Raw genomic sequence first — 15,248 nt, 5'->3', positions numbered from 1 at the left:
CACTTGATAGCTCCGTGAATGAAAAGCCTGTTTGCAATGATGTTATTATAAATTCTATGAATGTCAACTGTGTTAATAATATGCAAATATACAAGCTTGGGGATGATGATTTTGTTATGTCCACTACTTATTGCAATGATCATGATTGGGCTGATAATGCTTCTTACGATCTTGAAATTTATGTAAGCCTCATGATGAATATGCTATTGATAATAATGTTTGCAATAATATTGAAAGTGGGTTTGAAAGAGTGTCAACTTTAGGCAAAAAGAAACCCACATATTCGGAGAGTGTTCAATCTTATGAAATTTTTGATAAATGTGGGTTTGGAGAGGTCATGACTTAAGTTGATGTTAATCCCACTATCTTGGAAGATTGTATGACTTTTATGCATGTAGATCCCGAAGAGAAAATTTTATATGATAGCTATATCGTTGAATTTTATTATGATCCTACATGTAATTATTATGAAAGAGGAAAATATGGTTATAGAAATTTTCATGTTACTATAACACCTCTCGTTATGTTGAGATTGTCAATGATTCTTCTCCCTTCCATATGTTAGATATTTCTTGTCTTGATAATTTTTTTGCTTATAAAATGTCTATGCGTAGGAAGTATGTTAGACTTAAATGTGTTTGTCACGTATTTTATGATGCTCTCTTTGTGTTTCAATTATTATCTTTCATGTGACTATCAATAAAATCTTAAGCCTATCTTAATGGTTATAAAGAAAGAGCTTCTTGGGAGACAACCCAATAGTTTTTTTTTTAGTGTTCATAAAATTATGCTACTGTTATGGTTGTGTTTTTGTGAATTAATTAGTGTTTGTGCCAAGTAAAGCTTTTGGGATGATTTGATTAATAGTTGACTCGATTTTGTGAAATAACAGAAAATTTTGGGCTTCGTCCAGAAAAATCTAAAAATCATTGGAACGTGTTTTTGATCTGAAATTTTTACACATGATTGACATACAAATTTGGGCCATTTGCATTTCTATCCCTAACTCGAACCACCTAATCTGATATACCCCTAATTCAAAAGCCTGCTCAAATTTGCTCCTCCGTCGTTAGGTGCCCTTACAGAAATGCACTTCCGCGTCGTTACCGTCCTAAAAAAATAGCAAAAAAATCTAAAATTTTGTGAGATTGAAATTTCTCATGTGCGCAAGGTGCGTGCAAATTTTCGTGCTATTTGGACATTCCAAGAATCCGTAACGTCCGGGCTAGGCCGAATGAAATATGCTCTTTGTTTAACCATCCGGGCAACGCTTCCAGGCTACTGCGAGACATCCGGGTTGTACCACGGATGATCCGGCTCCGGCGAATACTTTCTGGTGTCTCCTGATAGCCTAGCCGGATGTCCGAGACGCCGTCCGGATGATCCGAGCAAAGCCCAGACATCCCGGTAGCAAACCGGATGATCTAGTAGTAAAGGTGAGGAAGGCTATTTTTGGTGGGAGGTTTTACCTAAGACTTTTTGGGATGACAAAGATAAGTGATTGTGTAGTGAAAATGTTCACTGAGCAAATCTTTCACAAACCCTTTGATCCCTTCTTAACAGTGTTGGATCTCTATAACTCAAGTTTAACCCAAAAAGCTACTCTTCTTTTCTTGTTTTCACCATGCTTCAGTCAGATACATTTTGGTGGGTCCTTGATCCATACACAATGATGCCAAAGGGACTAATAACTTGTGTATCCACTTAGCAAACATAATTTGTCCCTCGTATGTATATTGTCATCGACACCAAAACATGATTAAGGGCATGATTACACTTTCAAATTCGTGAACTTATTCCGTATTCGTGAACTCTTTTTCAAATTCATGAACTTTTTCCAATTTTTTGAGAAGTCAGCGGTCAATGGGTCAAATGGACATTTGGTCAAGGTCAAGGGTCAAAGGACATTTGGTCAAGGTCAAACAGACGACCAAGCAAAGCAACCATCGAGTGAGCGGCTTGTCAAGCAATTGCTCGTGCTTGATGGGCCAACATAACAGACCAGGCGCGTGACGACTGGCCAAGTGGCGAATAAGGCGTTGTATAGGATCTCTCGGACAAGTGTCCCATGAGTACAAATTACTAGATCAGGAACGCACCTTGGCGCAAGGGTGCCCGTCCGAACGTTGTATAGGATCTCTCCGACAAGTGTCCCATGAGTACAAATTACTAGATCAGGAACGCACCTTGGCGCAAGGGTGCCCGTCCGAACGTTTTGGTCAAGCATGTAATGTTAAGTTATAGTAACCCAGGCCGCTATTCCGACCATAAAAAGGGGCAATGAAAGCATGATATTATCACCATGTGTCCAAATGGAACGTCTGAAGTAAATGAAGCTATAAATAGATGTCAGACATAATGTACCTAAAAATACTGGTATTCGCTTAACGTCTTTAAGTCAACCTATTCATATTGCAACCTGAGAAAACTCCAAACACCCATCCATGAAGCCGTTGCATTACAAAGTATAGATAAATATTATATTTTGAGTATGCGAGGTAAAAGGGTGCATGTGAAGTTGTTCTAAACCAAACAAAGTACTTAGTAGCGACGCCAGGAGCTGATTGTAAAATTAGTAACTACTCCCTCTGTTCCTAAATATAAGTTTTTGAAGAGATTAGCTATAGACCACATACGGAGCAAAATGAATGAATCTACACTCTAAAATGCATCCATGTACATTTGTATGTTGTCCATAGTGAAATCCCCACAAAGACTTATATTTAGGAACAGAGGGAGTATAAGTAAGCTAAAACAGAATGAAATGAAGCCATATCAATAAGTTAAAGGGAGATGCAGATATAGCAGGAGGTTAAATGGGAATAAACATGTAATCAGAATCAAAATGATCTAAGAAGTACTTTCACTTACCTAACACAACAGCGTAGAAAGCATCATGGGAGAGTAAGCATACACGGTGGAATGCATCTTCGGCCATGATAAAAAATGAAGAACTACCGAAGAACCAGTCGGAAAGAAAGATTGATTACATGCACAAAATGAGAAGCCACCAAACAGTATACAAACATAGAAAGCACATTTCACGATAGATTTAGCACCAAATATCATAGGCATAGAGCGTACGACAGCACGGGGTGGCTTAAAGACGATCGTACAGTAGTCCGTACAGTCATACGCATAGAATAACAAGTGCTCGTTACAGATCGTGCTTACAAAAAGGACACAATTAACTGCATCTTGGGAGATATAGCAGACGGTCATTGTGTGTGTCGCACCTGGTGATCCATCCGAACCTAACCCGCAAGAATTCCAAAGAGAGGTCACATATCAGAGTACATGAAAATTACTGAGAAGACATCACTTGTTTTCAAGTACCTCCTAGGCAAATAACACGTGCAGTTCCTTGTCTGATACGTAGGCGTCGTCCATCGTCCTTTCGCCAGATCCCCTTCTTGTCTATCTCTGCTGACGAGGTGTGGATGTTGCTGACGACATCTAACATGTGCACATAAGAACAACTCACGGCAAACATCCTGCCAACACAAGGAAGAACCCAAAATAAGCAAACTCCACACACACAAAAAAACACCAAACAAGGACAAACGTTAGACCTTCATGATGCAGGCTGCAGACCCTTCAAATAAGAAAATAGAACTTAAATATATACTCCCTTGCAGTATGTACAGGTTTGAAATACACATGTGACCTTGCAATATACATACGACCCAGCTGCGAGCGTGCGGCATAAGAGCATAGGTCAACCAATAAGGATGCTTACCCCATTCTAGTACTGCTATCTTGTCTGGATGTACAGTTTAAGTATGATCAAAACAAAATACAGAACTGAAACCCCATTGTAGTACTGCTATCTTGTCTGCATATAAGAAAGCAGTCAAAACAAAATCACCACATCCTGTACCCTGAAGCGAAGCAATATCCCTTCTAAGAGATACCAACAACTACCAGACTGCAACTATCAGTATACAGAGATTAACAACACATATGCCAGCATATACGGATCTGAAACACACATACGACATAGAAAGAAACGGCGAAGGCCAGGGCGAGAGGGAAGAATCACCTGCAAGGAAACCAGCGAGACACCCTTGCGCACCAGCAGCGGCACGACCCACCAGCTAGGTAACCAGAACCACAGACAGATCCCAATCAGGACGGATCAACCAGCAAAACCTAAACAGATTCATGAAAAACAACTCAGTCCTGAATCAGCACCCGTACAGCACACCACAAACGAATAGGCAAACAACGAATCAAAGAACTATCTGGGCCATCTCGGAAGCCTCTCCGGTCAACTCTGAAGACAGATCCTCCGCCGCGCCACCGACCCAGCTGCAAGACAGGCAGAAACGTAAGAGAACAGGTGAAGAGAACAGGCGAAGAGAGAAGGGGAAGATCACCTGAAGAACGGCAGCTAGAGGAGGAGGAGGACGAACGGCAGCGAGAGCGAAGGGGGAGCGGCGAAGGGGGAGCGAACGGGCCGAATGGGAGCAGGAGGAGCCAGGCCAGCCACCACCCCCCACCTCATCGAAGCACGACCAATCCACGGCCACCACGGAGCGACCCAAAAGATGAAATACCAAAAATACCCTCTGCGGGCAACGGAATATCAGGCGGTGGCACGGGCGGTGGAAGGGCATATTTTACCACTCGAGCCGCCGATGGGCGCACGTAACACTCTCCCAGCCACGGCAACTGACAGGTGAGGCCCACCGGAGAGAGGCCCCACCCATCAGCAAGACGCAGGCCTAAATCCGGCGTGAGAAAAAACGAGAAAAACAGTAACTATTCATTGTAGCAGTAGATCATCTCCATCCGACGGCCGAGGTCTTCCAGGAGCGACATCCAATGGTCCAAAACGCATCAAAATTCCAATCTGACGGCCAGAATGCGTTGATCGGTGAGAGCACCAGGATTCTCCCAAGGTGCTTGTTTCTGGATGTAGATAAGGGGACCGAGAAGAATACACTGCAGTTTTCAGTGCCCTCTCACAATAGATCCACAGTAGATCCACAGGAGGCAGAGAAACTCAGCACCCCGAGCTCGTTGGCCCTAGATAATAAGTTAGGCACGATGGCACGAGCATTTGAAATGCTGGTGCTTGAATTTCCATGGCCGGGTATGGCTGCTTCGGTGAAGAAATTCCTACTAATCACTCTTCAGGATGCGACAGTACTTCCTTCAGTTTGGAAAACTTGATGATGTTTCTTCATTTGACTACCTACCACCAGCCTCTGTCGGCATTCCAAACGTTTGCTATCTGCCTCACTAGTTACGGCACAAAGCTGGCCTGTACATGGTATCTTTGATCTTTTGAAAAAGATAAAATCAACAAAAGAAAAAAATATTCTGACAAGAGACTAATATGAATCTTAAAGTTTTCTTCATCAGGCATGGTATTAACTACCTTAAGGAGTGTCATCACATCATTGTAGATTGCTCTGTATGTAGAAAATAAGGTAGATATGTGTTTGGAATTTCCATACCTCGGACAGAAGTTGTGATTTGTTAATTTCTTTTCAGGATAAGGAGACAATGGCCTCCAACCATAAGCTCAGAATACTTTAGTTAAAAAAACGTTCAGACTACTTAAGTTCAAAATAAAATATCAGACTACTTCTAGCAGTTAGACTCGATGGATTTCTATTCATAGATATTTACTTTCATTTCCTTCAAACTCAAGATCAATAAACATCAGGAATCAACAATTGAAATACGATGCACTGCAAATCAGAAACTTTTAGATACAGCTTTAGATGTTAAAAACAAGCATCAACGATACCAGAGCATCCAACTAGATTACACGCAGACGTTGACAATGAGCATCCAGGTTATCGATACATCAAACTAGATCACATGTATTTCTCAGCTTTCTGACCAAGAAAGAATCTCTAACTTAGCACGATGAGCAAAATTAGGCACCTTCATTTCTGCACTTGCAGAATCATCCAAGTGCTCAGCTTGATCACAAGCGCCATCGTTGTCACAATCTACCTGCATTTCTTACGATTGCAACAAATCATTCAGCATGTGATAGACAATTAGACATGGTACTAAGCAACATTTTGATAGAAACCAGGTAACAAGTTTACCGGAAAGGGCGTTGTCCGAGCAGGCAGACAAGGGCGTCGGCGTGAGCCACCTCTTGGTCCGGGCGACCGAGCCGGCGTGCTGCACCAGCGCCGCGCTGCCGGGGAACCGCATGCCCGCCTTGGCGACGATCCCCTCGCACACCAGGCACAGGAACCGCCCCGTCTCCCTCGCTCCGCCCCCTAGGACCTGTCGGCCGAGGGTTCCGCTGGAGGGCCCCAGATCCAGGAGGCGGAGGGCGCGGCGCCCGCGGGCGAGGACGGGTCACGCGGCCCGGGCCTGTCTTCGGGTGGCGCGCCGGGGGCGGAGGCGGCAGCCGGGCCAGCTGGGGCACCGAGGGGCTCCCACTGGGCGAGCGCTAGGGCGAGGCTGTCCTCCCGCTTGCGCTCGCGCTTCTCCTCCTTGTGCTTGCGGCGCTCCCGCTTCTCCTCCTTGCGCTTGCGGCGCTCCCGTTTCTCCTCCTTGCGCTTGCGGCGCTCCCGCTTCTGCTCCTTGCGCTGCTCCTTGCGCTCCCGCTTCTGCTCCTTGCACTGCCGCTTGAACTCCCGCTTCTGCTCCTTGCGCTTGTGGCGCTCCTCGCGCTTGAAGGCCGTGGACTTGACTGCCCGGAGGCAGGGTTTGTGGCTATGGCTCGGAGCGGGGGGCAGGAGGGAGACGTCGGGGTCGGGCTCAGACACCATTGCCCTGGCGGCGGCGCCCGAGATCTGCGTAAGCGTGTGGGTGGGTGCACGATGAACGAACCACCGCCCGCGATTTTGATTGCGTCGGGCAAACCGCCCGTGCTTCCCCGGCCGGTCGAGGGAAAAAAATTATATGAGACCGGTCCAGGTAAGACCCGTCCTGATGGATGATATGTGGCATTCACAAATTATAAAGCATATAATCTCTCCTCCCCTGATTTGAGGTGGGGGTGGGGTGGATGATTTGTGATTTGTGAATGACACGTGTCATCCATCAGAATGAGTCTCACCTACTAATCCGTGAGACCTGGTCTCATAGAATTTTTTTCTCCGGTCGAGAAGGGATCTCTTATTCAGCGCGCTGGGCGCTGAGGTCGGGTGTGTCGATCCAAGAAAAAAGGGGGGCTTCGAGTCGAAGATCACCACAAACAAAATATCTCTCTTCTCTTGGCTAAATGGTGGTGGATGTTTAGATACGGGGATGGCCTCTAGCAAAAGGTGAATAGAGGGAAGTATCTTAAAAATGCTCAGTTGCTCATGTTAGAGCAACTCCAACGGGTCGATTCAAACAGACAGCGTATTTGTCCGTTTGGGTCGGCCGCCCGCCCGGCGTCCGTCCAGTTTTGCATTTGGGTTGGCAGTGTGCCCAACGCGCCGACCCATTTCATGCCCGCATTTAACTTTTAAATAAAAAAGACCCGCGGCCGATCATGCCAGCGGTCATGTCTCATGCCGGCACCATGCCAGCGCCAGCATACAATGCCGGCTTCAGAAAATATCATCACAGTTCATGCTGGCGCACTCGCCAGCCGGCCGGCACACATGCCAACACACAAAAAAGGTGTGACTTGAGTTCGACCACGTCATCTCGGCTCCCGTGGTCATGTCGGCACACCTGCCGGCATACAAAAAAGATGGCCCTCGTCGTCGAACTTGAGCATGTCGGCCTGCATCTTTTCGAACCACGACCTCTTCCTTGGCGACACGGAGTTGAGATCCACCTTCATGATCTCCACCCCGGTCATCATGCTCGCAAGAGCCATTTCTTCCGCCTTGGTCTTAGCGTTGGCGGCCTCGATCTCTAGCATCCTGGCTTGCTTCTCCGCCTCGAGCTCGAACATCTTGGGTTGCTTCTTGCGTCAAGATCAAGCCTCCTCCTTTGGATCTCCATGAAAGTATCCATTTGCTCCGCCTTGAAAAGCCGGCACTCCTCCTCCCTTGAGTCCTTCTTATTCATCATGCCGTCCACGCTTGCGATCAAGGCGTTGGTGGCCACATCCCGCTTGTCCTCCTTCTTGGAGTTGGTCTTCCCCCGCGGCCGTGCCGGCTCGTCCTCCCCAACATCCTCCACGGCTTTCTTCCCCCCATGTGTCTTGAGTGCGGCATATTGTGCTTTGAACTTCTCTTCGTCCTTGATGACCCGATAGCAATGGGAGAGGTTGAAGCACTTGTCATTGTGTTGAACCTTGAACGCCTCCAAAGCTTGAAATGCCTACAAAATGTTTCCATGCAAGCATATGGGCAAGTGATAGCAAATGAAGACGTAAAAGGATGATCTTGATGACACAAAAGAGGGCAACTTGCTTGCTATCATACCATGTCTTGCATGTTGATGCCGCTCACGAGCCGGCCCTTGACGCTCTCAAGGATGGCGCAAAACTTGTTGCACTCTTGTTGGATCACCCTCCACCGCTTGGAAATGGAGACCCACCCGCGCGTGCTCTCAAATTGGTAAGGTGGAAACTTCTTGCACTCATGAAACTCTCGGTGCACACGAGTCCAAAAGGTCGAATGCTTTTGCTCGGCGCCCTTCTTCGGGTCTTGTCCAATGTCTCGCCAACACTCGCAAAGAAGCTTGTCTTTGGCCGCCGTGTACGCTTTCGTACGCTTGCTCTTGCGTTTCGGCTTAGGACTGGCGGCTTGGTTGGTGAGCTCGTCCTCGAATAAAGGCTCCACGTCGATGTCGCACTCGTCCTCTTCCTCTAGCCCGTAGTCATCCGGGAACTCGTGGTCGAGGGGGAAGCCGTCCAGGTCGACGCCGACCTGATCACGCATGAAGGCCGCTTGGTCGGGATCATAGCCAGTGGCCGGCGTGAACGCCCCGCGGCCGTCCTGGCTTTGTGTCTTGTCGGGATCGTAGCCAGCGCCCGGCGCACCGTCCTCGAAGATGAGGTTTTGCATGAAGTCCTCGTCGACGGTGGACGGCATTCCCTCGAACAGGTTACGGGCGTCTGGGAGCCTGCCGGCCGGCGTCTGCCGCGCGCGTTTCCTCGTGCCGCCGGACAACGAGCCACCAACCACCGGGGTGGCGTTGAGGTCGATGGGCGCTGGCGCAGGCATGGAAGGCGCGACCACACTCACGTCAGGTGAGCACTCCTCGGAGAGGCGGGGGGTCTGCTGATACGTCTCCAACGTATCTATAATTTTTTATTGTTCCATGCTATATTATTATTTGTTTTGAATGATTAAGGGCTTTATTTTACACTTTTATATTACTTTTGGGACTAACCTTTTAACCGGAGGCCCAGCCCATATTGTTGTTTTATTGCCTGTTTCAGTATTTTGAACAAAAGGAATATCAAACGGAGTCCAAACGGAATGAAACCTTCGGCATCGTGATTTTTTGGAAGATTATCATCCTGGAGGCTTGGAGATGAAATCAGAAGATCCTCGAGGAGCCCACGAGATAGGAGGGCCCCCATGTAGGGCGCGCCCCCCTGTCTCATGGACCCCTCGAGCACCCCCCGACCGACTTCTTTCGCCTATATATGCCTACGTACCCTAAAACCATCGAATATCAAGATAGATCAGAAGTTCCGCCGCCGCAAGCCTCTGTAGCCACCAAAAACCTCTCGGGAGCCCTTCCCGGCACCCTGCTGGAGGGGGAATCCTTCACCGGTGGCCATCTTCATCATCCCGGCGCTCTCCATGACGAGGAGGGAGTAGTTCACCCTCGGAGCTGAGGGTATGTACCAGTAGCTATGTGTTTGATCTCTCTCTCTCTCTCTCTCTCGTGTTCTCTCTCGTGTTCCCTCTATGGCACGATCTTGATATATCCCGAGCTTTGCTATTATAGTTGGATCTTATGATGTTTCTCCCCCTCTACTCTCTTGTGATGAATTGAGTTTCCCCTTTGAAGTTATCTTATCGGACTGAGTCTTTTATGAGAACACTTGATGTATGTCTTGCCTTGCTTATCTGTGGTGACAATGGGATATCATGTGCCTCTTGATGTATGTTTTGGTGACCAACTTGCGGGTTCCGCCCATGAACCTATGCATAGGGGTTGGCACACGTTCTTGACTCTCCGGTAGTAGCTTTGGGACACTCTTTGAAGTACTTTGTGTTGGTTGAATAGATGAATCTAAGATTGTGTGATGCATATCGTATAATCATGCCCACGGATACTTGAGGTGACAATGGAGTATCTAGGTGACATTAGGGTTTTGGTTGATTTGTGTCTTAAGGTATTATTCTAGTATGAACTCTTTTATAGATCGATCCGAAAGAATAACTTTGAGGTGGTTTCGTACCCTACCATAATCTCTTCATTTGTTCTCGGCTATTAGTGTCTTTGGAGTGACTCTTTGTTGCATGTTGAGGGCTTGTTATATGATCTATCTATGTTATTATTGTTGAGAGAACTTGCACTAGTGAAAGTATGAACCCTAGGCCTTGTTTCCTATCATTGCAATACCGTTTACGCTCACTTTTATCATTGGTTACCTTGCTGTTTTTATAATTTCAGATTACAAATACCTTTATCTACCATCTATTTTGCACTTGTATCACCAACTCTTCGCTGAACTAGTGCACCTATACAATTTACCATTGTATTGGGTGTGTTGGGGACACAAGAGACTCTTTGTTATTTGGTTGCAGGGTTGTTTGAGAGAGACCATCTTCATCCTACACCTCCTACGGATTGATAAACCTTAGGTCATCCACTTGAGGGAAATTTGCTACTGTCCTACAAATCTGTGCACTTGCAGGCCCAACAACGTCTACAAGAATAAGGTTGTGTAGTATACATCAAGCCCTTTTATGGCGCCGTTGCCGGGGAGGTTAGCGCTTGAAGGTATATCTTTAGATCTTGCAATCGAATCTTTTTGTTTCTTGTTTTATCACTAGTTTAGTTTATAAAAGAAAACTACAGAAAAAAATGGAGTTAAGTTTGTCTCATACGCTTCGTCTTTTTATTATCTTTCGTGAGTTTGATGGAAAGGAAAATTGTGCTCAAGTGCTAGAAGAATGCATTAGAATGCTTGATACTAAATCTTTGAATGATGAGCATGATTGCAATGTTGTTAGTATAAACTCCTTGAATATCCGTAGTATTAATGATGGTTGCTCTAGTCATGATGAAAATATCCCTTATGAGCATGTCAACTTTTGTGGAGTGCATGTTTGCATGAACACACCAAATAGAGAAGATATTTATTGCAAGAGGCATAAGCATTTAGAAACTAAATGGTTGCATGAAAGGCTAGGTGTGAGTGCTGAAAATTTAAAATTCCTTTGTCGTACTTGCGAACTTTGTAATGAACGTGGTCATTTACATCTCCTATGCAAATTGTTTCATGAGCGAATCGTGTCCAAAAATTGTGATGATTTGATCTCCATTGCTCATTACAATGAACTTAGTTTGCTTTTGGATTATGAAGAATTGAAATGTTTAACTAAGCCTATTCCAAAATTTAATCTTGAGCATTTCCTTGATATTGATCTAGAAAAGATTAATATGTTTTGTGCGAAGAATTCCTTATATTGCCAAGTACCTAAAGAAAAGAAAGCAAATAGAAGATGAAGAGAATACTAATGAAAGGGAAGAGACTTCCTAATCTACTCCTATTATTTCTCATGATGAATCAGGTAATGAGGAGGAGCTTTCTATTCAACCAATCTCATCAATAAGGAGCTCAAAGAGGAAGGTTGAACCCACACATAATGTGAAGAAGAAAAAGAAAAGAAGGAGCGACAAAGGTAGAAAGGTATCCCTCCCAAATGATGTTGCTCCTACTACTCATTGTGATGATGATAATTGCTTTACTATTGGTGTTATCCATATTTTTAATGATGAGAATGATTATGCTTATGATATGAAAGAGCCCAAGCTTGGGGAAGCTATGTTTGATGAGGATGAAATATTTGAGAATATATTTGCTGAAATTGATGTTTGTCCCAAGCTTGGGGATGCTATGTTTAATGAAGATGATATTTTCAGCATCCCAAGTTTTGATATGCAAAGTTGTTATGATGATAGCATGCCTCCTACCTATGATGATTATATTGATGAAAGTGGGTTTGGAAGAGTGTCAACTTTAGGAATTAGTGATCCCACTATTTTGGAAGATGCTAAATCTTATTGTGATGAATATGAAAGTGGATTTGGAAGAGTGTCAACTTTATTTAGTGATTCCACCATCTTGGGAGAGGTTTCAATCGATTATGATGAGAACGAAGTTGCTACTTATGATGATTATTGTGATGAAACTTATGCTATAAAAAGTAGTGATAATTATATTTACAAATATTGTCATGATTATGATTACCCTTTTTCTGAACATTACTCTTTTAATGTGGAAACAATTTTTAGTGTTCAAGTCTCTTATGATACTCCTACTATTCCGAATGAGAAGAATTTTGCTTATGTGGAGAGTAATAAATTTTCTATGCTTGTAGATCATGAAAAGAATGCTTTAGGTGCTGGTTATATTGTTGAATTAATTCATGATGCTACTGAAAATTATTATGAGGGAGAAACATATGCTTGTAGGAATTGCAATAATGTCAAGTTTTCTCTCTATGTGTTGAAAATTTTGAAGCTATGCTAGTTTTACCTTCCTTTGCTAGTTGATTATTATTCCCATAAGTTGTTTGCTCACAAAATCTCTATGCATAGGAAGTGGGTTAGGCTTAAATGTGCTAGTCATATGCTTCATGATGCTCTCGTTATGTTTCAATTCTTATCTTTTATTTGAGCATCATTGCCATCATCATGCCTAGCTAGAAAAGGCATTAAAGAAAAGCGCTTGTTGGGAGACAACCCAATATTTACCCTTTCTATTTTTGTGTGTACACATGATTATGCTACTTTATTAATCATGTTTTATAGCTTTTGTTTTAATAAAGTGCCAAGTAGAACCTTTGGGAAGACTTGAGTGAAGTTTAGGTGATCTTGCTGTAAAAAACAGAAACTTTAGCGCTCACGAGATTAGCTGCAATGTTTTACTGGAGACTGATTTTAGGTTGATTCTTTTTGCAGATTATTGATAGACAAATTCCTCAGGTCCAGCAGTTTATTTCATAATTTTTGGGGTTCTAGAAGTATACGTTTAATACAGATTACTACAGACTGTTCTGTTTTTGACAGATTCTGTTTTCTATGTGTTGTTTTCTTATTTTGATCAATCTATGGCTAGTATTAAGTGGTATGAACCATATAGAAGTTAGAATACAGTAGATATTACACCAATATGAATAAAGAATGAATTCATTACAATACCTAAGTGGTGGTTTTATTTTCTTATACTAACGGAGCTTACGAGTTATGTTTTGAGTTTTATGTGGTTGAAGTTTTCAAGTTTTGGGTAAAGATTCGATGGACTATGGAATAAGGAGTGGCAAGAGCCTAAGCTTGGGGATTCCCAAATCAACCCAAGGTAATATTCAAGGACAACCAAGAGCCTAAGGTTGGGGATGCCCCGGATGGCATCTCCTCTTTCGTCTTCGTTCATAGGTAACTTTACTTGGAGCTATATTTTTATTCGCCGCATGATATGTGTTTTGCTTAGAGCGTCATTTTATTTTGTTAGTTTTTGCTTTCTGTTAGTTAGAATAATGTTTTGCATCTTTAGTTTAATTAAAAAAGTCAAGCATAGCCTTTACCATGCTTATTTTGCTAGTATACATGTTGCTGTTTGAAAACAGAAAGTTTACCGCTGCTGCAAAAATTCCCTAGAAAAGTCAGAGAGTGTTATAACGTTGAATCTTTTTGCATATTAAGCTATAATAAATTTATTACAGTGGGAATTTTAGTTCATAATTTTTGGAGTCATGGAAGTATTGTTACTCTTACATTCTTTACAGACTGTACTGTTTTGACAGATTGCTGTTATGGTTGCATTGTTTGCATATGTTTGCTTGTTTAATGATTCTATTTGAGGACAGAAGTATTAAATATTCAGAGAAATTTAGTATTCAATGTTTAATAATAATGTTAGTGATTTGTTACAGTAGAAAATGATATGGTTTTGCATTGGTTTATACTAACCTATCTCACGAGTTCTTGTTGAGTTTGTTGTAAATGAAGCTTTTGATAAAAAGAGAAACCGTGTCATGAAAGGAATTAAGGAGACACAAAAGCTCAAGCTTGGGGATTCCCAAGGCATCCCAAGATAATATTTCAAGAAGTCTCAAGCATCTAAGCTTGGGGATGCCCCGGTAGGCATCCCACCTTTCTTCTTCGGCAATCATCGGTTAGTATCGGTTGAGCCTAAGTTTTTGCTTCTTCACATGAGTTGTGCTATCCTTGCATTGTCATTTATTTTGTTTTGCTTGCTTTTTGAATAAGATTCCAAGATCTGAAATTCTTTAATGAGAGAGAGTCTTCACATAGTTGCATAATTATTTAGCTACTCATTGATCTTCACTTATATCTTGTTGGAGTAGTTTGTCGTTTGCTCTAGTGCTTCACTTATATATTTTAGAGCACAACGAAGGTTATATTGTTTAGAAATTGCTAGTCTCTCATGCTTCACTTATATTATTTTGAGAGTCTTAAACAGCATGGTTATTTGAATAAAAACTATCATAGAGAGTGAATTGGATGCTATGATCAATTTAATGCTTGATAATTGTTTTGAGATATGGAGGCAGTAATATTAAAGTCATGCTAGTTGGGTGATTATGGATTTAAAGAGTGCTTGTGTTGAAGTTTGTGATTCCCGTAGCATGCATGTATGGTGAACCGCTTTGTGATGAAGTTGGAGCACAATTTTATTTATTGATTGTCTTCCTTATGAGTGGCAGTCGGGGATGAGCGATGGTCTTTTCCTATCAATCTATCCCCCTAGGAGCATGCGTGTAGTGCTTTGGTTTTTGATGACTTCTAAATTTTTAAAACAAGTATATGAGTTCTTTTGATTAATGTTGAGGCCATGGATTATACGCACTCCTTTCACCCCTCCATTATTGCTAGCATCTCTTGTATCGTGCAACTTTCACCGGTACCATACACCCACCATACTCCTTCCTCAAAACAGCCACCATACCTACCTATTATGGCATTTCCATAGCCATTCCGAGATATATTGCCATGCAACTTTTCACCGTCCCATTCATATGACACACATTACTTTTGTCATATTGCTTTTCGCATGAACATGTAGTTGACATTGTATTTGTGGCAAAGCCACCCTTCATAATTTTCATACATGTCGCTCTTGATTCATTGCATATTCCGGTACACCACCGGAGGCATTCATATAGAGTCATATT

General features: G+C 43.2%; 1 long non-coding RNA gene across 2 annotated transcripts; it reads right to left on the bottom strand.

The window, feature by feature from the left end:
* Positions 1 to 3,024: 3,024 nt before the first annotated feature.
* LOC119277048 lies at positions 3,025 to 6,850 on the bottom strand. 2 transcript variants are annotated; one of them, XR_005136913.1, is made up of 5 exons: positions 6,072 to 6,850; positions 4,380 to 5,973; positions 4,043 to 4,311; positions 3,337 to 3,494; positions 3,025 to 3,254 (listed from the first exon to the last, which is right to left on the bottom strand). It is a non-coding gene; the product is annotated as an uncharacterized LOC119277048 (long non-coding RNA). The 2 variants fall into 2 exon arrangements; XR_005136912.1 differs by having other exon boundaries at positions 4,043 to 5,973.
* Between the last annotated feature and the right edge of the window lie 8,398 nt (positions 6,851 to 15,248).

This window comes from Triticum dicoccoides, chromosome 3B, assembly GCF_002162155.2.
Source record: "Triticum dicoccoides isolate Atlit2015 ecotype Zavitan chromosome 3B, WEW_v2.0, whole genome shotgun sequence".
Taxonomy (NCBI): Eukaryota; Viridiplantae; Streptophyta; class Magnoliopsida; order Poales; family Poaceae; genus Triticum; species Triticum dicoccoides.
The sequence above is the reverse complement of the archived record's forward strand: the minus strand, read 5'-3'. Positions and strand labels throughout refer to the sequence as shown.